This window comes from Corvus cornix, chromosome 2, assembly GCF_000738735.6.
Source record: "Corvus cornix cornix isolate S_Up_H32 chromosome 2, ASM73873v5, whole genome shotgun sequence".
NCBI lineage: Eukaryota > Metazoa > Chordata > Aves > Passeriformes > Corvidae > Corvus > Corvus cornix.
In genome coordinates this window covers 147,535,106-147,559,195 of record NC_046333.1, presented here as the reverse complement: position 1 = coordinate 147,559,195, position 24,090 = coordinate 147,535,106, and the positions used below count along the sequence as shown (strand labels likewise).

General features: G+C 42.8%; 2 long non-coding RNA genes across 3 annotated transcripts in view; both read left to right on the top strand.

Annotated features, from left to right (window-relative positions):
- The window catches only part of LOC104692625, an 80,432-nt gene extending 71,775 nt beyond the window's left edge, over positions 1-8,657 (top strand). Inside the window, exons 5-6 of the long non-coding RNA XR_005601542.1 lie at positions 2,035-2,293; positions 3,199-8,657. This is a non-coding gene — a long non-coding RNA (uncharacterized LOC104692625). The remainder of the gene's footprint in view (positions 1-2,034; positions 2,294-3,198) is intronic.
- A 1,715-nt stretch (positions 8,658-10,372) lies between these two features.
- LOC109145392 lies at positions 10,373-23,631 on the top strand. 2 transcript variants are annotated; one of them, XR_005601529.1, is made up of 3 exons: positions 10,373-10,545; positions 17,025-17,194; positions 23,232-23,631. It is a non-coding gene; the product is annotated as an uncharacterized LOC109145392 (long non-coding RNA). The 2 variants fall into 2 exon arrangements; XR_005601528.1 differs by having other exon boundaries at positions 17,025-17,212.
- The last annotated feature ends 459 nt before the right edge of the window (positions 23,632-24,090 follow it).

The window sequence follows — 24,090 nt, the reverse complement described above, 5'->3', positions numbered from 1 at the left end:
TAACCAAGTAGGTAAATGAAGGAATATGATCCACTTCCTACAAAACAAAGGCACTTTGGCAAAATGGCTGATGCCAAAAACTTTTGTCTGTTTAAAATGTTCCCATCAGCAGGTGTCTGACACAATAAAAGAGGGTATCACACATCACCCTTCAGGACTGCAGCTTAGTTGCTGGGGTTGAATCACTCCCTCCACTCTCCATCCAGTTTGTCCTTAGTACTTGAGGTTTTTCAGAAGAAATTTTGGATGGAGTAGAGCTTGCTTTAGCCATTAATTCCCGGCCAGTCTCTGGAGCTACATTAAGCAAGGCTTCCAATAATGTTTCCAATTAATTTTTAGGTAATAGCAGTGCATGGCGTTCTGCGAGGAACACTGAAGGTTGGTGGAGGTCCATTCATCAAAACCTGATGGGAACTGTGGCCTCCATGGTGTACACAGATGTTGTTCTGGTCTAGGGAAACATTAGAGAGAATAGTTAACACAGCAAGGCAAAAGATATATCACAGTAAAAGATTTCCAGCCATATAATTAAAAAGAGAAGAGGGTAAAAGCATATCTATTCAGCAGAGAGAGTGGAGTAATAACTAAAGATAATCTAATTACAGTCTGAAGCAAGAAAGAACTTTTTTTCCACAGTTTTCAGTGAGACAGATTACCCTGTATTGTGGAGGGAACTCAGAAGTGAGCAGAGACTATAATCATCTCCAGCCAAGTCCTTCTGGTAGGACAGCCAAGGTGTGACAAGGGCGAGATGTGATGACAGGTTTGACACCCTGTGATGGGACCAGAGCAGAGACAAAGCCTTAGAGCCAACCCACTTGTGAATGGTCCTCAGAGTGAGCACACCAGGCCACAAAAAAAGAGTTGATGAGGAAGGGTTTGTTTTTATTAGAAGACAAATTAGAACAATCAATTTCTAAAATACAGAAAATTGGATGTTCTGGGTGAGAGACTTCAGTACTAAAGTTTTTGTAAGGAAGTTTCCCTCCATATGCCCTCCACTTATGAGAGTCCGTGAAAACTTTTCAAGGGCAGATCTTGCTTCAGCCACCTCAGCAAGGAGCCAAGGGGCAAGTCTGATGGGAGCTGGACTGGTCAGCCTGGTGCTTTGGCAGGGTTTGGCCTGGGGCAGGCCATGGGGCTGCAGGGTAGAGAGGTAGGGGCTCCCCGTGCTGGACACAGCTGATCCCAGTTGGCTCCAATGGCCCCACCACAGGGCACATCTGAGCCCCTCAACCAAGCAGGGGTGTCCAGATGATGCTCTTACTCATCAAGTTCAGTGGTAGGATGTCCTGCACAGAGCAGGGAGTTGGACTCCAAGATCCTTATGGGTCCTTTTCAACTTGAGATATTCTATGATTCTGTGACCATAACCCCCATTCCCACCCACTGCAACTCTTGGGGCCTGTTTTCTCTGGCAGCGAGAAGTCTGGGATCATCTGAGAGCTGTCTACAGCTACACCAAGATGGGAGCTGTAAAGACAGCGCAGACAAACACTCTCAGTCCTGGCAGACAGGGTAAGGAAGAGCAGTGGCCACAAAAGGCAGCATGGAAATTCAGGTGGGACACAATGACAATCTTTTTCACTCAAGGGTGATGAAGTCCAGGCACAGGTTTCCACAGCAAGGCTGTGGATCTGCTGTTCCTGGGGATTTTTAAATGTCAAAGACATGGCTTATCCCAGCAGTTGCTAGTACAATACCTGCTTTCAGTGAGTGGTTGGACCAGAGACCTCCAGAAGTCTCTTTGGACCAGCACTTCAATGACTGTGATTATAACAGCTGTAAAACAAAAGTGTGGTGGACTAGTTTTGAAAAGTAAGGAAAGTAATATAACCCAGGAAGAATATTTGCAGCCACTGCAAAAGAACTCCCATACTTAGAATAAGGAGTCTGAAGGTTAAATCCTCCTGGGGAAAAACTGCAATAAAGATAAAGGTAGTATAAAGAAAGTTGGTGAGATCATAAAGATAGATGACCTTGGGGAATAACACTTTATTTTCAACACTTATTTTGCTTTGTTCTGATTTTTAGGGGGAAAAAAAAAAATGTGTTGTGCTGTCTTTTTAAGGGAAGCATAGCAGGCAATGCTCCTTGCAGGAAAAGTACAGCTGGGCAACCATTGCTGTGTTCCTGCATTTGCTGGAGGGCTGGTGGAACTGGGATCCCTCCCAGAGCTGAAGAAGTGTTGTGGGGCAGAAGCTCTCCCCCTTGTATTACAAGCATTTGGGCTTGGACACAGGTGGAGGATCCAAAACTAAGCTGAAGATGAGAGCTGCCATCTCATATACAGGTAAGAATCCAACTCATCTTATGCAAAGGGTTTCTGCACTACTGGGAATGAGGAGAAGGGGGAATCACAGCCTTCCTGGAGGCAAGTTAACTGCAGCCAGAGGATCTGAAGGATGCTTCCCCTGTTGAGGGGAATGGTTAAGCCTGGAAAACCATGCTGCCTCAAGTACTCCACTGGGAGGGATAGAAATGGCCTGTAGGGACCATGACTGAGAGATGCTATGGATCCTGTACACATGGAATGACTGGCAAGGCTGAATGCAGGACTTGGAATGCAGCTGTGATCACAAGTAAACACTGCTGTCCCTCTAGCCTCTCTGAAAAACTCTGCCCACATCTGACTGAATGAGTTCAGAAAAGACAAATTCAGTGTGGACTAGGTAAAAGGAAGGGCTTTTTGAAGAACCATGGGAATGGAGGGCCTATTTTATAAAGTCCTGTTTCATAAGAAGTCTTGTTTAGTCTGGCAGAAGAGTGGCTGCAAGAGAACATGACTGCTTTCTAAAAATACAACAAGGAGGGAAACACTGGGGAAAACTATTTAAGTGAAAAGCCAATTCTGGTGCAGAAACAGGTGGTATAAATTGTCTCAGAAAAAAATTAGTGCAGATTTGTAACCAACCAAACAGGGATGTCTAACAGCTGCAATGTGTTGAGAGTGGGGGGCATCCAAACTACTTTGTGACAAAATTTGGCAGGTTTGAACCTGCTCATGAGGCTCTCTGTAGTAGCAGACAATGGGACTCAGTCACTCAGGAGTTGTTCTGCCTCTGGCCCTGCAGGGCTGGTGTGTCAGAGGGCAGAGATCCTGTGATCCCCATGCTGTTCTGCCATCAGGGCAGAATTACACTGCTCTTTAAAGTGCTTTGGTAAATGCAGCCTAAATGTTTTCCTTTGCTTTCACAGATTTCTTGTGAATCTCAACACTTTGTTCTGCTGGTGTCCCGGGGAGATACTGTAGTCCAGCCAAAGGACCAACGCCTTCTTCTGTGCTTTATCTTCTGTTTTTTCCAGCATTGTCTGACACTGCCTCTCAATTAGCATGCATTCCCTCTTCTCCTTTAACTTCATGTTCTCCAATCCATCTGATTCTTCCTCCTGATTCCTTTTCTTCTACCCTGTGCTACATCTGCTTGATCTTCTGTATCATCCTGAATCTCTGATGTCAATTCCCAGCTCTTCTTCCACCACTGTCACCGCTTGCATCCCACATCTTCCTGAAGTGGGGTTGATATTTGTACTTCTTACTTCCAACTGATAATACATCAAAATCTACACCTCACATGTTCCATGTGGAATGTGTGCCTAACAGCAGTATCATAGGATGTAGAACATAAAGTAAACCAGAGCAGATGTACGTTGACATAAAGTGTAGCTTGAGGGAGTACAACTGCTCATTTCTATGAATGGGCCATCCACCACCAGGAGATTGCAAGGCTTGTGTTGTGGGACAGAGAAGCACCACAGCTGGGTTAAGGAGGATTTTTTGCTTGGGAATTTGCCTGCCTTTTTTCGGTGTCTGCCTTCTAGCTGAAAAGAAAGTCCTGGATTCTTAGTCCCTTGAAACTTGGCTCCTCCTATGTGTGACTCTGTCTGGTGTGCAGAGACTGTTTAAATTAGATTCCAGCATGCACACGAAAGAGCAAAACACCGCCCGCTCAGAAAAATGTGTCAACTGAATGTCCAGCAGAAAAGCATGATGATCCCACACCCCAGAGTGGACACTAGAGGCCTGGTCAGCTGGATGCTCTCTAGGCTCTGCTGGCTGGGTCTCTGTTGGCTCTGGTGGGAATATAGATACCCAGCTCAGAGGGAAATGCCTGCACACAGCCCAGTTACATTTAACCAGTTGAAATGCAAGTGCCAAGAGTCACTGGAGATGCGCCAGGGTATCTCAGATGTATTTATGGGACTGTCAGAAATTACACAGGATCTACAGTGGACTTGTGACCTTCTGAAGCAGGAGCTGCAGTTGTCTACAATATCTTAAATGGCACAGAAGTTTTATGTGTGGGCAACTGCATCAAGCTGTGTGTTTTAATCTGGAGCTGAATTGTGGCTGGAAAGATAAAATAAAAATTTTCATGTGCAGCTGAAGAAACCAAAAAACTGGTTTTGCAAGCTCCAGAGCTTCAGTGCAGCACTTGCAACTTGATATCGATCATCCAATAAAACCAGCACCAACCTAAATCAAAAGGAATCACTCAAATCTCCAAAGAGGAGCAAAAACAAAGTCTGAGGGAAAGGCAGGAGACTGTTAACTGAGTTATATCACAGGATACAGTGGCTGAAGACTTTGATACTGTAAATAAGAAAGCAGCCTTAGAAATGGCCTAAACTGAAATAAAACCAGCTTTGAATGAAAACAAAGTGTTAGCTGCCTCAGAGATTTGAAATTAACTTGGCTGCTGATTCAATAGATCAAAAATTGCATTGATCTAATGCCTCTGACTTTCCACTTATGTCCAAAAAAATGTAACTTGTACAGCTCAACTGGAAGATTGCTGTCTGAACAATTTTTTTTTTTTTCTTTTAATGGAAAATTTCAGCTCCATTTTTCCAGCAGTCCAAAACATCCTCTGCTTCCCACATTGTGAGATGACAACAATGCTCAGCTGTCTTTGGCCTGAGTTGTGGCACCAGGCCAGAAAGTATCTCAAGTTGTGAAAAGTCTTAAGTCAACACATTTTACCATTGAAGAGTGAGGAAAAACAGTTTCTAAACCATATGAAATATTCATGTCTAGCATCTTGTGAGATACCATCTGGTTAGATCAAACCAAAGTAGAGCTGATAGTGACAGAGAAACACTGGGTAGAAAGTGGGGTGCTGTGACTTGAAGATTCATTGTTTCATGCTCTACAAAAGAGCACTACAAAAGCAGCATCACTTCAGCAACAATTAACTTTTCCAACAAAAACAACAACAAAAATCTGAAATGAAAGTGTTGATCTTTTGGGTCTGTTACTAGGAAAATCATAATGTACTTCATATAATATCACACTTCTCATAAGGGCATTGACAATTAAATTACAATTTAATATTTGCCTAAATATTAAAGTGTCTAAGAAAAAAAGCCAAACCCCAAAATTACCAAACAAGGACTTCTACAGACAGCAAGAAGAATAAACAAAGAACAAGTCCTGCTGCAGACATTGTGATCTTCTTGCATTTTATATTTATATCCCCAGAAAGTGCTTTTATCCCTAAAAGCACTTGTTCATGGGACATAGCACTTGGGAGACCTGATCTTTTCTCCCGTCAGAGCTACTTTTCTGATATATGACCTTGAGACAAATATTTTGCTTCTGTTATTGCTTCCCCTCCCACTTCCAGTCTCTTCCGAACAGCAGCAGGTTTGCTGTGCCTTATACAATGGGGCCTTCAGGTGCTAATGCAATGTAAATAGTGGCAGTACAGGTGCAGTTGTGAGTAGAGTACGGCTTTGATTATTCAGTTACAAGGTCACCCTTGGGTAAAAGGATTGCTGCATAAAACATTGCTGAGCCATCAGTCTGTGGCTGCCTCCTGGTTATATAATAATGTTGTTTCAAATGCACTGGAAGTGATTAGCAGTTTCCCAAAATAGCCAAGTTTGTGGTGCAGTGGAACATCAGTGGTAAAACAGTCCCACACAGGTGAGTATGAACACAGACATGCTTACAGTGCTGGGGCTTTCCCCACCCTCTCCCTGTTGTTGGCAATTAACCCATTCCTTCTCTCAAGGTTAATTAAGCTTTGTGCCACTTTGGAGCATAAGGAACTATTGTACCCAGCTCCGGGGAGGGGGAAGATAAAGAAAGAAGAAATTAAATGGCTGCCTTGGAGCATAGAGCCGGATGCATCAGGACCAGGGTGCTCTCCTTTCCCTCTCCGCATACCTTGTGATAAAACCAAAATGCTACCCCTTTAACAGCAGTGTCACTCACACAGTATGGGTTCTGCACAGGCTTTGAAAACAGGGAAGAGAGCATCAAACGTTCCAGCCCACTTAATTTGAAAGCTGTCTATAATAAACCTTTGGGAACATGTAAAACAGACAGGGCAAATTACATAATTACACAAATATCACTGGATTTCTGGCATTTAGGAATAAAAGGCTTTCATCTGTTCAATTTAAAAGTGCCTAAAACATCCATACACTATGTTAAAATCTAACAGTAAGTGCTTTTGTTTTTGTACTTTCCAAAAGCTTAGCTAGAGACAATTTGGACACAGCAGGACAAAACTTTGCCTTAATAATATAAATATCTATGCACAAGTAATTTGACACAGTGTGCCATTGCAAAATATTTTATATTCAGTAAAATGACAGTCCTTATCTAGTTCTTATCCACAGAAACCCTTAAAGAAACAATCCAGTGTCCTTTAAAAGCCCCACTCAATTCCTCGCTTTCCCATCCATCTTATTTATAGCTCTGTCTTTGTAAAGCGCTCCAGGATCTACGAATAAGAAGTGCTCATAAAACCTCTGTGTGAGCTGGGATTTGAAATAAGCAGCACTTATGGATGTTATGCATATGAAGGGAAGACTTGAGTGCAATGCTGCAGCATTCAAAATCAACCCCACATCAGTGTCCTCGTCAACGACTTTGCTTTAAACCAGCGCTCACTTGACATCTGTATAAATTCACCAAAATGCCTCTTACCCCTTCTCCCACTTATTTTTGACAGGCGTTTCACTGTGTTTATGAGCAGGGATCCTCCCTCCCTGTTTTCCCTCATTGCACAATTCGCTTTCCATGGGCCTCTTTGGCAGCTCCAGCCCTTTCGGAAAGCAGAGTTTATTCCTCCCCTCCTCTTTGAGCCTTGCATTGAGGAGGAGGTCTGTGGCAGGACTCGATGCAGCAGAATGTCAATGCCAGAAGTGGCCTTTCTCATGGAAATCAGGTGCAGGAGCTTGGCATTGTCTGTGCAAGAATGAGAGACGTTGGTGGGTTGGTTTTTTTGCCCCCTCCCTTTCTGGAAGATTATATTTGAACTGATGAGCTCTGGCTCTCTCATGCCTTGTGGGTGCCAGATCTTTCCTCAGGACTGATTTCTCCATCTCCTCCCTCACCTACATTGTTGTGCCATCTCCTTTCGTCACGTCCAATTAGTCATTATGGGCTTATCTTGGCTTTTTTTAAGATTTCATGGATAAAAATGCCAAAGAAGTGTATTTGGTTTGAATTTACTCATGCTGAGGACTGTATTTATGTCCCCAACTAACACTGATTACATCACCTGACCCCCGGGAGAAAAGAAAGGACTCTCCTCGCTAAACTGGGGAGCAACAGGAGATGTGCAGAAAGGAAATGACTTCCCTGCAGACACACTGAGGTCATACTGATATATTCCTGCTGGCTCATTTATTTATGCCCTTCCTTAGAGTTTGCTTTTCAAAGTATTCCTCCTGATTTGACTCAACAGAGTTTTTGTGGGGATTGGTAACACGGACACCACACTTTTTCAGCGTTACAAATATGAAGGTCCAAGTCCTGGTGTCTTGATACACAGTTTATCCTGGCTGACAGTCACATCCAGCCCAGATGGTTCTCTGGTACCTTAGAATAAGGTCACTCCTGGCTGCTCCTGACTGGCCAAACTCATCCCCTTCACAGCCCTGTGAGCTGGCCACAGTCAGACTCATGGCTTGGAGACTGGAATTAAAGGAACCCATGAAAAAGGAAATTCCAGCAGAGCTGGCACCTACCAGAAACACTGTGCAAAGCCAGCAGATCCACACATGGCCTGCCGATGCAGGCTGGTGTCACCCTCACCACCCACCATGCAAGAGTTGCCTTCCACCCAAACACTCCTTCTCTGAATAGCATCCAGTTGCAGCATTTTCACAGAATCACAGAATATTCTGAGTTGGAAGGGACCCACAAGGATCATTGAGTCCAGCTCTTCAGTGAATGGCCTGCACAGGTATCAAACCCACAACCATGGCATTATCAGTCAGTAACACAACACTAAATCTACTTGGGCTGATAAGAAATAAGCTATGTCACAAAGTCAGTGATAGCTAAAAATGTCTCTTTAAAATTATTTCCTTATTAAATCTCTACCTTCAAATGAACAAGACACAAACCATGCATGAATTCACACTGCAGATCCTGGTCTTGCTGTGATAGGATTTGAACTGGTTTGTTAATACTCTGGAATAAAGGTATGGTGCATTTCAAAGGCAGGAAAACTGTATCCATGCCCTTTTATCCACCTTCAGGATATCCTTCAGGAAAGGTTTGCTGAACATAGCTTGCATTTTTGACGAATATTGGATTGTATTTCTGATTAATATTTTGATTAAAATTGTTTGAAATTTGTCACAGCTCCAAAAATGACAGCAAGTGGCACACATAAAGTATTCAGTGTGTTCTGCATGTCGGGCAGCTGAAAGACAGTGTAATTGCTAATTGATAGTGTATTTAAATACCATGCCTGCATACTTATCTTGACATAAAGCCTGAAATATGTAACATGCACACACCTTTCATGAAACAAAGTACAAACCCTGAGTCAAACATGCTGACCTTACACACATTGCAAGCTGCATGTGCTCGCAGCTGACAAGTGTTTGAAGCAAAGCATTTACACATAAAACATTTATGCACACATTGTGCACTGAGGCATTGAAATATGCAGCCTTCCATATGTTATACATATTACATATATGATATCTATGCCAAGTATTTTGGGAAAAGAAAAAGCAATTACCCATATGCTCTCTAAACAATAGGCTCGTGCTGTAAGTTGTGGGACTGGAAAAGCAGCTTTATCCTCAGGGAATATTTAAGTGTCATGGGATATGGAAGAACATTAGAGATGGAAAGGAGCAGGCAAACTGCGACAGCACAAGCTGAGCTTGTGCAAATGTGTGCATAGAAAAGGCAGTATTTAAATTCACAGAACAGAACAGGATAGAATCAAAGAGAACATCCTGAGCTGGAAATGACCACTTCCAGTGGAAGGATCATTGAGCCCAACTCCTGGCCCTGCACAGCATGATCACCAAGAATCATACCATGTGCCTGAGAGTATTGTCCAAACTCTTCTTGAACTCTGTCAGGCTGGTGCTATGACTGCTTCCTTGGGGACCCTGTTCCAGTGCCCAAACACCTCCTGGGGGAAGAACCTTTCCTGATATCCAACCTAAACCTTCACTGACACAGCATCAGGTCATTCCCTTGGGACCGGTGACTGGTCACCAGAGAGGAGAGATTGATGCTACTCCTTGTGAAGAAGCTGCAGACCACAATAAGGTCTCCTCTCAGTTTCCTCCAGACTGAACAGAGCAAGTGACCTTGGCCACACCTCATATGGCTTCCCCTCCAGATCCTTCACCACCCTCATGGCTCTTCTTTGGACACTCTATAATGGCTTAATGTCTTTATATTGTGGTGCCCACAACTGCCCCCACAAGTCGAGGGGAGGCCCCCAGTGCAGAGCAGAGTGGGACAATCCCCTTGCTTGGCTGGCAATGCTGCCCCTGATGCCCCAGGACACGGATGTCCCTCCTGGCTGCCAGGGCACTCGTGTTCAACTTGCCATAAGCCAGGATCCCAACATTGCCTCTCTCCTGGCAGAGAGGATGGAAGGACTGACTCCATGAAGGCCTTTGCGCATGTACTCGCACATCTCACACTCCCAAGGCACCCATAGGCACACCAGACTGCCCTGGCATTCAAACCCTATAGCCGACAGCAGCTCTGCTCCAGGGTTTGCTAAAAACAAAAATAATCACCACCAAGGGCCTTGTTCTGTACTGTCACAGAATCCTGCTTGTGCAATGGGCTGCTGTGGGGGGAAAGAAGGAATATACTATATATACACACATATATATATGCACACACACACACAAACACATACACACATATATAACAGAAATACACATAATATCAATACTGTATGTTTATTATCGGCTCTGCTCCCTGTGGGTGACTCCGGGGGGCGGGGCGAGCCCGCCCCCGCCGCGCGCTCATTGGCGGGGGGGCTGGAGGCACCGCCCCCTCCCGCCGGCGGCGCGTGCGCGCGCGCGCGGGGTTGGAGGGCGGGGCCGGGAGAGGGCGGGGATTGGTTGCCATGGCGGTGACGTCAGAGGGTGCCGGGGACGGGCGGCGGAGACACGGAAAGGTCAAACTGGAGGCGAGGGCAGCGAGCGCGGTGGGGCCGCGGCGGCGGCACGGGCGGCACGGCTGCTCCGGGAGGCTCCGCGGCACGCACCGGCCGGGCGAGGCGGCTCCTTGGTCCCCGCCGCCTCCCCGCGCAGGTACGGGAGGAGCGGCGCTCCGGGGCTGGGCTTGGGTTGGGGGACAGGCGGCGAGGAGGGGGTCGGGGCCGGGTTGGGGAGCGCCTGTGGAGGACCTCGTGTGAGGGGTCGCGGCCGGCCATTCCCGGCGGTGGGGGAGCTGGGGGGAGCTGGAGGGGGCTCCCTGCGCTGTGCGGGGTGGGACGGGAGCCCTGCACCTTCCCGGTGCCCCCTCCCCACCCCCCGTGCCGGGGGTCCTTTTCCCTGCGGTTGTGACCCCGGCACTGTGACCCCATGACCCTTGAACAGAAGTTGGGCTTTTTTTTTTTTTCTGTGGGCCTCAGGGAGTTCTGCCCCCCGCCCGGCCCCCAGCTTTGCATAACTTGACTCCCAGTTGACTGTCCCTTCCTCCCTGCACTTCGCCCTTGCCCGGTGGTCTGTGGCGTGAGGGAGTAAAACTATTCAAGGACTGGGTTTTGTTTCTCTAGGGAAAGAGCTGGGTCACAAATGAGGCAGGCTACCTAATAATATATATGTATATTCCTTTTTTCCCCCCACAGCAGCCCATTGCACAAGCAGGATTCTGTGACAGTACAGAACAAGGCCCTTGGGTGTGATTTTTTAGCAAACCCTGGAGCAGAGCTGCTGTTAGCATGTAGAGTTTGAATGCCACAGGCAGTCTGTTGTCTCTTCCTGCTGAAAGAATAATTTAGAGGAGCAGCAGTGACTCATTAATAGAAAGTATTAGTTGCAGGAAGGCAAAACCAGGTGAAGTTTCTTACTTTACCACAGACTTACTCTGTGACCTTGGATCAGTCTTTTCTGCACCCATCAGTCCTCTGTTTGCTTATGAATCGGGAATAGTGGTGCTTTCCAAAAATGTCCTGTGGATAAACATACCGATGACTGTGAAATGCTTATCTGCTGTAGTAATAATGGGTAGATAGTGGTGGTATTTCTATTATAGAAGCAGAGAGGCTCTAGCCAGGATGTGAACTGTAGTAGCCACACTTTGATGGAAATAGGAGCTTGCTTGAAAAGACATTTAATAACCTGTGATATTGCATGATTTGCACTGTGGTCATCTTGCATTTCATATTTTGATGTAGTGTGTGCTTTCAAAGAGCTGCCATTCCACACTGCAAATACTTTATGGATTTTTTTTTTTTCCCCTTCTATTAGCCTAGAACAAAGCTGGTGTGGTATCCTCTTCTACTGCTAAGGAAACCTTGTGAATTTCTAATGTGGCAGATGATCCCCGATAGTTGACATCTCTGAGCTACGTGGTGTTTTTGCAAGGAAATACTAAAGGGAGTGACAAATTGTTCATTATACCTGTAATGAAAGGCAAACTTAGTTTTAGGAGCAGTATTTTTCCCCTCACCTTATAGGATGCTCTCTATGTAAAATCAGAATACTTCAAAGGATTTCATAGGCAAAAACCTAAATACAGGAGTTCTGAAGCTGAAGGAGTTGACTGTTGTGGTTCACACACTGCTCTGAAGTGCAGCCACTGCAATAACAGATGGAAGCAGCCAAGCACAGAGCTGGGAGCTGCTGCTGCAAATCCTGACCTGAGTGAAATAAGTTTTCCCTCTTTACAGTTTTGCTTTATACTAACTTGTGCAGCTTGATTACTCATCTTTTTTTCTAATTTCTTTTAATATATTGTAGAAGGATACACCAGGAAGAAACACTGTTTGCCTCATATCTTGGGGATTTTTTGAAAATAATTTGATCTATAGTTTCTCACTTACCTATTCAATTTAATATGAAACTTCCATAATCAGATTAACGTTAAATAGGAAGGCTTTTGTGTTGAGGAGGAGGTAAGCACAACCCAGTTGGGTTTGGGTTTTGTGTTTTGTTTTTTTTAATGAACCTGAAAGCTGCTCTGGTAGAATGGCAATTCATTGTTAATTCATCATATGTAGGTGCCCTGGAAAAATCAAATACCCAGTTTCATAGCTACCCTTAGGCATCTTTAATTTATGCAAGCAGGGCTCACTGAGTAACTACTATAAGTCTCATTGACCTTAGTAGGTTTGCAGAGGTCATATTTTCAAGTGGGTAAGTTGTGCTTGAACTATTTTCTCAGTAAGTATCAGGCTCATGTATTTGTGTACACAATTACATGCTTTTTCCAGTTCTCCATTACATTTTCTGTTTTTCTTTAGATTCTTGCTCGTCTTAAAGAAAGCTCTCGTTAGGAAGAAACACAGGTTTTTGAAAACAAGTTCCTTTTCAAGATGTGGCTGTAGCAGAGCAGACTGCAAGGTTTTACAAACAGCCAGAAAGGCCAGTGTTGGTTTCAGAGAAACTTGGCCAGCGCAAGCCGAATGTACACGAGTGACATCAGCATTTTCCTGAGCCATTTATGCTGTTCACTTGTGCTGGTTCCCAGCAGTGCCTTGTGTCTTATGTAAGCTTACACTGTACATCCTGTCCGGCTGTTCTCATGCATGATAATTCACTGGCGTTATCTTACGGGAGGGTTTGAGAGCTGCTGCTTGTCTCAAATGTCTGCATGCAAGTTTCCTATGAGCCAGGAGCATAACAGTGTCCTAGAAGACATCTGAGGAATAACTTGGAGTGAGACACAGCTTGTCCCCTGCTCCTTTTGGTAATGGAGCTGTAACCACTGTGAAGTCATGTGGCTGTGACAGAGATTTTAGGGGACTGAAGCCTTGATCTGTATCATATGTAGATGGGCCACTAATGCAGTTTTGATGGCTGGTGATAAAACAGCCATAAAACTCAAAGGACTTAAGTTTCCCTCGATAATATTAAGACTGGAAAATAAAGGCTTTTATTATGTTGTCACTGCACACTGTTACAAGGTGTTTGGAAGGAATTAATTGTGTCTTCAGATACTGATCCTTCAAACTTGTCCTTGCAGTTAGCATTTAGTCACGTGTAATGAAAGTACTGCCACTTGATGGGTGAAATTGAAACAAACCCTCCATTATAAGCTCTCAAACCCAGACATTCCTTCTGTTTTTCTTTTCAGCTAAATCTAGCTGAAACTTGCTGGCATAAAATCCTTCAGTAACTCAATGCACATAATCTAGTTCTAAGTAAATGGACCACCTTCTTTAAATAGTGTCTGATGTTTCATACTTCAGTCTCTTTTGTTAGTGCTGTAGCAGTGTGAGGGAGCCAAATTCCTGATTACCTGTCTTGGTGAACGTGGCTGTCCTTGTGTGACTCCTTGGCTTGTTCGGAACAGCTGGAAAGTTTCCTTAGGAGCTCTGATCTGGCACAGCTGTGTACAGGACTGTGAGATTTATAGCTCTGCAAGGGAACCACCTACAGAGGGAAGAAGGGTTGACATGGAGAAGTGCAGCTGGAGAGGAGTGCTGATGTTCCTTGTGGAAGTAACCAGGTCTGTCCTGTGACTTTTCCTGAGTGATCTGCTCCAAACTGCACAAAACAGTTTTTTGTTGTAGTGGAGAAACGAGGAATGCCAGACTTGACAAGGGGACTGGTTATCTGAAAAGGAACAGGTGCAGTCCTTAGACTCTGAAAAGCTAAACAGATGCCTTTAAGTGAGCTGTTCTTACGAAGTTTAAGGACACTTATTGCCAAAACATATAAGAGAAACTTAAATTTTTGTTTTGAGAAGGAACTTGAATTATCACTACTACTTTTATTGACCAAAGGTAGGGATGCATGGGCTTTTCCTAGTGCTTTTGTTATTTATGGAGGACATGCAAATCTGTTTTGAAACCACATACAGGAGAATAGGGAGCAAGGAAGTTGTGTGCATTTTAGAGACCTGTAGCAGCTGTAAGAATAAGCATTGTAAAAAAAAAAAAACAAAAAAACCCCAAACAAACTCCCCCCCAAAAAATCCCAAACTTCAAAAGCTCCTTCATTTAGCACATTCAAGATTCTGTTAATTATATTTTATTGCATTACAAATATTTATATGACTATAAAAGTTCACATATATGTTATCATGAATCAATAGCTTTTTTAGTAGATGTGGGCAAATAAAATGTAGTCTGCATGCTTAAATCGCTAAAATATTTATAAGAAAGCTGGCTCTTGGAAAAAGTTTCCCACAGGATGCAGTGGGTGTCAGGTCTAAAGGTCAGCAGCAGACACAGTAAAGCAAAGGCTCTTCAGCATTTATTTTTCTCCAAATTTTTCAAACAAACCTTGTGTAAAGAAGCATAGAATCTTTCTTACTTCCTAAATTCCAATTGCTAATAGGCATTTGCAGGTTCGTTCATACTTAAGCTGTTTGTTGCAAACTTTTTTTTCTTAAAGAGAGGGGAAAAAAAAACCCCTCCATGCAGTTAATACATTCATGAACTCTTAGCACGGAAGTTCTTGGTGTAAATCATAAAAGCCAGATGGAGTTTTAAGGGACTGTCATGTACAACTTGGGGAATGAACATTCTTGATACTAATAAAAGGGCCAGATTGGAGCTACATAATTAATCCCAGCGTCCTTTTCAATGCATGATAAGATTTGGCTACAACAGCCGTGGAGTTAATGGAGACAACTGTCACATCCTGTGAAGCAGTGGATTATTTGCCTAAAATAAAAATACCTGTGTGCTTACTCTGGTATGTATCTCCAGGTGGTTAGTACTCAAATTGCAGTTCAAATCAGGAGAAAAAGAGTGTGAGTAGTAACTGAGTTTTTCTTGGATCTATTTTCTGTCTTAAGTATGTATGTAAATATATTTATACATATATTCAATATGTATAATTTTTCTGCATACATATTTTATATCTATAAATGTTATTAAAGCAGACAATAAGTATGTAGGGCTTTTTCGGGTGTTACACGGCAAAACCTTTTCTAAATAGGAGTTGATTTGAAATGTAATGCCTGGGAATCCCCAGGAAACAATCATACAATGAAGTTTATTCCCTCTATGTACCAGTGTCCTGAAGCAAGTGTGCAGAAAAGTGCTAAAAAAGCATATGAGATGGCACAAAGGCTGTGTCAGAGACAGACAGGAGGAGGAGTGGGCAGATGGCAGTCAGTACAAAACACGTGAATAATCAGATTGAGAACAAGCTGAATAGACTGTCAGTATGCTGGTTGCATGCTGCTGCATTTTGGGTTTGGTGAATGTGCTGGGGATTTTTTCTGTTTTGATCAGTGTTTGATACTCCAGAGAGGTAAAAATCTTCAAGTTAGAAGCATATATAAGGGTGAAGGCATGCCTACCATTGTCAGGGGAACTTCTGGGATGAGGGAAAGGTCAGTGCTTCCAGAACTATCAGGACTGGAAAACATTAGAAAAAAATCTGTTCAGTTTATTATAGACTTCATCTGCAAGTTTATTCACTATCTTTGGTGTGCATGACGTGGAATAATGTTAAAATGATCCAAAGTCTTAGTGCCTGAACCTGTGTGATGATAGACTTATTTCTTTCTCTGAAAAGGTCTGGAAGGTAGTAAGACTTACTTGTGATAAATTGTTTACATAACTTAGTTTGTCTAATTTATTGGAAAACTCTTTGGGTAGCTGTCTGGCCTGACTGTTCATTGCCTGGCTCAGTGGTCTTTTCCACATTGTTGGTTGGATGCACTCCTGGAGTGTGGAATGGAAAGAAGAGCAAAGGGATGGCTGCACTGGTGAATGATTGATCCCATAACCCCTAGTACAATGCTAAGGATTATAGAGAAAAATAAATCCAAAAATGGAACAAAAAAACCCCTCCTGCCCTACCAATTCTTACTTGAAAAAGGTTATAATATCAATTTATAACAGCAATAAGGTATACACATGGACGAGAGTGTATTGAGATGCAGTTGATCTGTAGCAACTTGGTCTTGTTTATATTTGTTTCAAAATATTCCTGCTTTTTTCTTTTTCAGCGAGTTCCATAGGCTAAAACAGTAGTGAACTGGTCTAACTGGAGAATGTCCTACTTCCAAGAAAGAGGCTTTGCTTTGTCTGAGATGGCATCTGAATGAAAGGAGCAGCACACACCTTGGAGTTTAAAATTTATTTAGTACAGATAATTTTGCATGTCTCAAGTTATCCTTTAGTAATACCAGTTTGCTCCTTGTACACTGTATTAGCATGCCTCAGTCTGAACAACAGCAGTAAAGAGTTTAACAGCACAACAAGGTAGAGCAAATTTGGTCTATATTTCTGCAGAAGTGAAGGTTAGAAAGATAAAGGGAAAGAGATTAAAATATTCACAAGAAGTGCCCTAGATAAGACTGTTTCATGTCTGAGGGTGTGATGAATCCTGTGGGAATGAGGAAGCTAAAAGGCCGTTTAATTCCGATGTCGCACACTGAATCAACATGTTAGATATCAAAGTGGTATTAGTGAAATTTGTAAGAACATGGGCATTTTATGTAAAGAATAAAGAAATAAAAGAAGTTCATCCAAACCAAATCTTTTGCTGTATCCGAGCTATGCGGAGAATGAATGTTGGAGGCTTAACGTGAGTATAATAAATCAAACTGCCAGCTGAGCCTCAGAGGGCTTTATTCATGCATTTCATTGTTCTCTCTGCAGATACAGCGGGGCTCAGCCAAACGCAGGGTTGTCATTCTGCAGATGTTCAGAGTGTTTCTCAGTGTTCTGAAGACCGAGCTGGTGTCTGCCTTATCCAAACTGCTCAGTTCACCTCTCGGAGTGGCCGTGCTCTGACTCTCGTGGGCGCTTTTACATACAGGAATCACAGCGTGAGTTCGCAGTTTGGGGTGAGTGGGGAGCTGTGTTGTGTACTGTTGGTCACTCCCAGGAAAGGCTCACATTTGTACCTTCTGGAAAGTACTTTTTGGCAGCAGAGGATGCCCTGCTGACCCTCTGCAGCTTGGCAGAAAATATTTCTCAGTGCATGAGCTTCCAAAACATCTCTCTCACGGTACAGACTGCTTGGGACTGCTGGCACAGAGCAGGTTTTTTAACCTTCACCAAACTGTCTCCTTTCCCCATATCCTCAATACCAGGCAAACAGAATAGTAAAACAGGAGGCAGACTTGTTTTATAAGATAGAAATGGGAAACAAAAGGGTAGAAGCAGAACAGATGCAAAGTTGTGTTCTGGTTTAACACATGATGACACATCTGGCTGTTCATACCCAGAGTTCTAAAGCAGCTCTCTGCTGTTGGGCCTGGAGAGTCAGTACTCATAGCAATAGTCTCTCATTAGTGTTAGCTTTAAGTATTTAAAGTTAAAATTGCTAAGTTTTCCATCACATCTTCGTTTCTTTTACCTCATCCTCACTGGGCCTCTGGCTGAAGATTGGCACCTTTGTGTTGAAAGAGTGTTGCTTTTTCGTTCTATCCATATTCATTTTTCTGGTTGACTGGTCCATATTTGATATGCATCAGTATTGTAATAAACATGCTTGCAGCATGCTCATATGATTAGTGCAGTGTGTTTTGTTAACTCAATGTTTCCTGAGAGTATCTTGAGCATTTTATAGAGACCTCATGGGACGTATTTTTAGTCCTGCTGATAAACTTTAACTAAATGATCTGATTACACACAGATCATGCTTGTAAATAAATATTCTTTCTCATCTTCTCCTTAGTCTGCTGCTTTTGGAGTTTTGCTTAAGTTATTGTTCAGTAAACTTAACCAGTAAAACTTTAACCTAAGAGCAATCAGTATTGCACTCACTTCCAGAAGGATAAGTAAACACATTTTTTCCTATCAAATTAGGTTAACATACAAAATACTACAGCTAACTAATTTCTGATATTAGTTTGACAGCTGTGTACTTTATCCCAGTACAACAAAGGCAGTGTTCAGGAATGTTTTTCTTGGTGGTGGTTCTGTGAGCATGACCCTTGGATCTCGCTGTAGGTCAAGGACAAGCTTCACACAGCCCTTTGCAGTGGGATAACTAAGCTGTCTGCTGACAGGATCAGGTACTTTCAGGTCACTGGAGCACTGGGAATGTTCTGGTATCAGGGAAGCCAGTTTTTCTGCAACCTGCCCCTCATCTGTTCTGAATATATCAAGGGAGTATTTCAAGGAAATGCTAAGGAAGGTAAAGGTGACTTCTAGGGCTTTATGAAGATTGGTGTACATATCTCTAGCTGAACACAACTTCCAGTGTTCAAACTTGACTCAGGTGTGCTGCAAGACTGATTCTTAAACAAGGAAGTCTGTGATACTTGCTTAAACTATTCATCTGTGTATTTTGACTCTTCCTTTCTTTGGATTCTTTTTTCAATTACTCTAACTGAAAAAAGAGTTGTCACATCTGATCCAATGCGTTTGATATTATTAATTGCAAAATAAATGTAGTAGTTATGCTACAGATATTATGTGATTAGGCATGATTATTTGGTCTTGCATTCTTCATTTGATTTCAGCTTGCATGATTGCTTTGAGTTCAGAAACCTAATTAAAATTTTATTATGAGTTTTTTTATAGTGGCTGAATGACTTGTCTAGATAAACACACTAGTTAGATCAGGATCTGCTAAGGTGATGGTTCACTTAAGAGTCAGGTTATGCTAAATATTAACCAGAAGTGGTAAAATCTCATCAAAGTCTAATGAATCTGTGTACTTAAATATTCCTTGGTTCTAACAAACTGATGGAAACTGTGCTTCTGTATGTTAATGTGAAGTTGCATATTGCAAGATCAGGGAGAGGTTTGGTGTATTTGTTGCTCTTTCTTACACAACAAAAACTTCAGTGTGAAGTTCCTTGTTGTAGTTAATGATACCTGACTTCTTGCTTTTATAGAAATTAAGACACAAGACCTTTATTTACACAGCTTGAATTGCTGTAATGTGTAATACTACTTCTAAATTTCTTCTGAGAGTACCAGACATCCTAGTAAAACCAAACCTCTGCTGCAATTTTCAAAGACTGTTAATCATTAATTTATTTTTTGGGGGGCAGGAGAAGGGTTAATGTTTTCTTAAGTTGCCTCATTTAAATGAGAAGGTGACTACTAGTTTTCTGTCATTTTACTGGTGTGCTACAAATCTATTTCTTAATAGTTTAGACAGTTTATAATCTGCTGGTAACTTGAACTATGTGGCTGTTTGCTTCAGTCATTTCTTCCCCCTCTGTAGAATTATTTTAGCTGTCTGGTTTATCTTTGCAGAGATGGGGCTTGCAGATCGTTGGAGACTGAAGCACTGTGGTGTTCAGGCTATTGCTAATTCTGTGATATTTCCTGTCTTTTAAGCTACTGGTTTAAGTTGTAAAATATAATTAGTTTGAGGTGTTGTACTTTTAAGTAGTATTGTAGTTAAATTGGTATTTGCAAGATTAAATATTAGATTTCACTTGCGTACAGAGCTTGACAAATATTGCCAACTATGATACTCTGTTTCTTGCATTTAAGTGGAGCCTAAGGCAGCTGACTGTGGCTTTGTGCAAGGGTGGTGAGTTTTGGTACTTGAGTTTATTGTATACAAATGACTGGAAGCCTGTGTTTGCAGCATTTCCTTAAGTGTACCTTTGTTGGTCCCATTGTACAAGTTCAATTTTTGCAGAACATATTTGTTCTAGAAATGCTATTCCTGATGCTTTTTACTCTAGGACCAGTTACATTTGAATTCTTCACATTGAAATAAGATTACAAACTGCACATGAAATTGATTTTTTTTTTTAATTGAATTGATTCCTTAGAGTAATTTCTTGGATGTTTTTACAGTATTTCTATTGAGCTAATATGATGTTCATTGACCTCTGCTTGAGCTGCTACAGTTACAGAATCACAGAAGGGTTTGAGTTGGAATGGACCTTAAAGATCATCTTGTTCTAACCTCCTTGCCATGAGCAGTGACATCTTCCACTAGACCAGGTTGCTCAAAGCCCCATCCAGCCTGACTTTGAGCCTCCTTGACTGAGAATTTGCAGTTGGTCACTCAGATAAAGACTAGGAGCAGTAGGTGTTGCTTTCAGTAACTTGACCTGCACCTGCAGGTAAACACTCTGGAAGAGGCTGTGGAAAACAACTGATTACAGAGTTTGATCAGCATCCAAACACCTTGGGAGTTTTCTTCAGTTACCTGTTCTAGTTTGTTTGGCTTTTAAAAAAGCAGTTGAAGCAAATGGTAACTGTTGTGGAAAGCTGAGTGAACTTTTTAGCTCTTTCAACAGGTGAAGTAAGTCTTAAGGACTGCAGCATCCTTGCACTTCAAACCTCTGTGGGGACCATCATCTGGTTCATGAACTGAGTGTGGCAGGATTCCTATGAAGAGCCATATGTTTTCTTATTTTTCTGTTTTTGTAAACAAATTTTTCTAGGCAAATGTGGTGAAATGAGGCGGGCAGCTTTAATTTTTTTTTTTTTTCTCTTTTTTTTTGGTTGATGCCTAACTTTAATGAGCTTTTATTTTGGTCTCTTATATATAAAATAAAATCTTTAGTGTAGAAACTCCACATTTAATGACATTTTTGTGTGGGAGCTCTACTCTTGGGCTTGGCTTGCATCACTCATGCAAATTCTGCAGAGCTGTACCCTTGACCTAATGAAGTAACTGATGCTCATGTGTCAGCCACACATGTGTCATTTCCAGTCACTGAAGGAGGGTGGAACCACATCCTTGGGTAGAGGTTTTCACAGATATTTTTTGGGAATATTAGTATTCAGAAATGTGTTGTACCAGCAAGGTCTTCAGGGGAATTTTTGCTTGAGGTGCTTTAAATGCTTCTGACTACTCAGAAAGGATTTTGTTTATTCTTACATTCTTTTAGTTTGCCTTGGCCTCCCCAAGGGCTGGGTGCTTTTGGGACTAACCTGCACTGTACCAGGTACTGGCAAGTGGAGCACTGGGAATGCAAAACAGACTTGGAACTCCTTCCAGCATTTGGGAAAAGTGCTGTGGAATTGCTCAGCTGATTTCCATGGAGGTGGAGTCTGCTGACTGTTTGGCACAGAAGCCTGTGGGAAGAGCTCCATGTTAACGTGCAGCATTAACAAAAGAGGCTGAAGGACAGTGTTCAGACTTGCAGAGAGGGTGTGTAGCAGGTTGAGTTCGAAACCGGGCAGAAACACCAATTAAATGTAGTGGTTTTGGTTCAAGATATTCATTACTTACTTATTTTCCTTCTGTGAGATAAGAATTAGGAGAAAAGCAAAGCAGGCACAAACCTTAAACAGTTGCAGTACAATGAAAGAGTTTTATTACTAATAGAATTAAAAGTAAAGAGAAAATAACAAAACAAAATTAAAGCAAATCCCCCCCCCCCCCCAGCACTTCTCTCCTTTTACCCAGCTCACACAAGGGATAACAGAACATGGGATGTTAGTCAGTGTTCCAGTTCTTGAAAAGTCTCTCTCTTATGCTTAAGGAAAAAAGGGTTTTCCTTCAGTTGCACGTGGTTCCCAAACTGCCACTAATAGCAGACCCGCCCGGAAACAATCGATCTGCTGTGTGTAGAACATCTCTCCCATGAAAAATCTCACAGTTCCTTCACACTGCAAAACATGGACCATCACATGGGGTTATTAATCTTTTTAAGGATAAGTTATTTTGGCCTGCACACAAAGGCTTATCTTCGCCACAAGTCTCTAACAGCCTCTTACTACTTCTACATAGCCTGGCATAGGCATTCTTCACAATCTTCACAGGCCACACGAGGATTCTCCATCCCCCCATGTTCTTCAAATGGATTAAAGAGACAAACAGTTTGTGGTATTACAGTTTCTTACCACGGCATGCAAGAAGGTTTTTAAGCTACGCGCGAGAATCGTGGCACCGCCCTCTTTTCTCCCGTCTCCATGCTCAGCTCCGTCCCACAGGACTCACTTCTCTTTCTCTCTGACTCTGAAGCCGCCACGTTGAAGAGTGTTCTTATTCAGGCTTTACGGTGGGGAAAGCCTCGTTCCCTCTGTGCTGCTGGCTGCATGGTGTCCTCTTCAGTTCAGCACGAAGTGTGCTGGCTGCAGACAGGAGGCTCTGCCGGCTCCCGTTGACTCCGCCGGCTCCGCATGGAGAGGAGAGGGACCCGCCTGTCCCCAGAAGCCGCGCTGGATGGGTTTAGCTGTGGCAGTCCATGGCTGGTTTTAGCTGCCTGGGGCTCTGGGACAGTCCCCCTGCAGTGATCCAGGGTCCGTGCCGCAGTGTTGGGAAAGGGGCAGTGGCCCCGGCCCGGCCCGGCCCGGCGGGGCCGGGAGGCTCGGAGCCCCCCAACCTTCTAGCAGGGGAGCTCCGACAAAAAGGGGAAGTCCTGCTTTTCTGTGTGATTTAAATATGTAAATTGAAAGAAGCGTAATTGGTCTTAAAGACTGTCCATCAACTCAGGGTCAACCCACAGGGTGAACTTCAATGCAGAGAGTAAAAAGCAACTTGATGTTCCTCTGATGATTTTTGGTTTTTTTTTTTCCCTCCCCCCAATGTCAGGTTCCTCTTGCAAGGCAGGGAAGTATTGAAGCTGCATCTAAATGGTTGCAGAGTTAATATTACGTTTAAGGAAGCATGTCTTGCCAAATTAATTTTTTATTGTTTACTCTGTCTCTTGAGATCTACATCTTGCTCACATTACTATTCCCCACTCAAAAGGTTGATGCCAGAGGTCTTAAGTATTTGTCTTTTTAGCGGGCAGGGGAAGGGAAAGTTCTGTTGTGGTTAAACAATTCACCTATCTTGGTTTAGCACTATATTGCCACCAAAACAGGCGGTCCTGGCCTATGCGGTACCTTCCTCTCGGTGCTGAGGATTGAACTGCTCTCCAGTGATTGAGATCGTCTGTCTGCTGTGGCAGAAAACTCATCTTTTTTTCTCTTATTTTTTTTTCCCAGGTTTAGTTTGCAGATAATACAGTGGTTGTCCAAGTAACTTGCATCATGAAGTCCAAAAATTCCTGCAGCAGTAGAGGAAGCAGGAATCCCTCAGCTGGAAGACAGAGAACACAACTACCCTTCTGCCACAATGCTTTTACCATGTTCAGTTTAAACCATCCTGAAAGTATACCAGTAGTCAGACTCTGTGGTGTGAGTATTCTTTTCATGTCTTTGAAACAGTCATTGTGCAACAGCCTCCCTCATTAAGATAATTATAAAGCTATACTGAGTTGCATTAAATGATGTTGCGCAGTTGTTTTCTGTTTGAGGTACGACATGGAATTCAGCTGCATGTAGTTGTTGTGTTCATGTATTACTCTGTATTTTGCAGAGCTAATAAAAATTGCTTCAAGATTAACTTGAGAACAACTGTGTGTTGTTGTCCCCAGAATGCCTGTCACTGTAGGCTGGGTACTGGGATTCTTTGTTGCTGATCCTGCTGAACATGCAGGTGATGTTTTGGGAGAAACAGAGTTGAAGCATGTGCTTCTAGACTTCATTGATGGGTTTGGTTTAAGGGTATTTGGACCTTAGGCAGGATTAGAGCCTATTTTGAAGTGAGATCCCCTAGAATATGTGTAGTTTAAATATTGTCTTCAGCACAAACTGTTAGGTTTTGCAGATCTCCTCCCACTGCAGTACACTCACTAACCACTAATGTGGGCAGAGAGCTGGGGTTTGTTTATTTTAGAGGAATACTTCAGTTAGTTAACCAAAAGGTGTGAAAAGCATCAGTCAACGCAAGGAAGAAAGTTCATTTTAGCTACTAATCTTGATAAAATTGAGTTGCTCTCATTGTTGGTTTGGAACTTGGTGA